A 1,347-nucleotide genomic window follows, 5' to 3' on the forward strand; every position below is an offset into this window, starting at 1 on the left:
GGCACATAAGCACCTTTTACAACCAGAAGAGGACTGGTTAAGCTTTGAATTTGTAAAAGTCAAAGTGACATCAGGTGAAAAAAAAAATTATTTTGAATGTTATTTCTGGCTTTTTTTTTATTTTAATTTAATAATTTGTTACAATACTATAATACTCGAATACGTATTACTATTGTTAGTAGTGGTTTTTTTTATTCTTGATTTTTAGTAAGCCGACAGGAGTGTGAAAAATATAATTACACCTCAGCTCAAACCGAAGAGGAGGACACAGTCAGTCAAAAGAGAATGAAGAAAAGAAGGAAATTTGAAGATTATATTCAAGGTAATTTATTTGGTCCTATTTAAGGACATGCATTAAACAATGAGCGTATAATGTAAACAATCACATATCATAAGTGACAAATATAATATTGGCAGGGTCAGATTTGTCTCCTGAGGAGGATGAGTCATTGCCAGACAAGAAAAAGGGTGAGTACAGTTTAAGTTGTTTGTGTAAACTGTATTAGTATTCATCATTATCTGACCATGATTAATTTCATTGTGCATGTTCTTGTCTAGAGGATACAGTGTTGCTTCCGGTTCCTCCGCCAAAAATTAAGGGTGAGTAAAATAGCTGGGCTGGTCCAGTGGTATAATTCAGTAATCAAACTTCAGGAAATGGATGGCAATATGAGTTTTCTGTCATTTTAAGTTGCTGTACTGCTTCTGGTTTTGGAATTGCTTTTAACCACAGGACAAAATGCAATGCTGCTCGAGTTACCTGCACCCCCAGAACTGGCTAACACCACCATTAGACAACCAGAGAGTCCTGCATCTTCAGACAGTAATTTCCTTTTTTTTTTTTTTTTTATTCTACTTGTTCACAATGCTGATGGAATATAAAGTATTTTTAAGCCTGGGTTCAAAACAAAGTGTTTCAACCATTTCTGTTCCTTTTTCAGTTTCTGGATGTTCTTGTCCAACGCATCACCGTTCGCCCACAAGGTCTGAATCATTAGAAGCATTTAGTCCAGAGTCAGACAGTAAGTCAGTAAAAAAAAATTTTTTTAATTGGCTAGTACATTTTTTTTTTTTTTATTGCATTCTTCATAGTTGTCATTTCTCCTACCTCACTCATTGACATTATTGCAGGAGCAAAAAAAAAAAAAACATTTCATTGAGCTTTAACGCAGGTTTTTTTTTTGTTGTTAAGGGTCTAGGCGTTCTCGCACATCTCAGTGTGGAGTTCGAAAGCAATCACAGTCCGGGAGCAGAAAGAGTCGGGAGTCCTCATCCAGTGAGTCCATGATTCATTTCATTCTTCATAGCTGTCAATTCTCCTACCTCACTTATTGACATTATTGCAGG

The 1,347-nt window shown here is 35.6% G+C and overlaps 1 long non-coding RNA gene across 1 annotated transcript; it reads left to right on the forward strand.

Annotated features, from left to right (window-relative positions):
* The first annotated feature begins 415 nt into the window (after positions 1–415).
* LOC128017716 (uncharacterized) lies at positions 416–1,023 on the forward strand. The gene is made up of 4 exons (XR_008184512.1): positions 416–468; positions 559–600; positions 734–823; positions 942–1,023. It is a non-coding gene; the product is annotated as an uncharacterized LOC128017716 (long non-coding RNA).
* Positions 1,024–1,347: the final 324 nt, after the last annotated feature.

Source organism: Carassius gibelio, chromosome A7, assembly GCF_023724105.1.
Source record: "Carassius gibelio isolate Cgi1373 ecotype wild population from Czech Republic chromosome A7, carGib1.2-hapl.c, whole genome shotgun sequence".
Taxonomy (NCBI): domain Eukaryota; kingdom Metazoa; phylum Chordata; class Actinopteri; order Cypriniformes; family Cyprinidae; genus Carassius; species Carassius gibelio.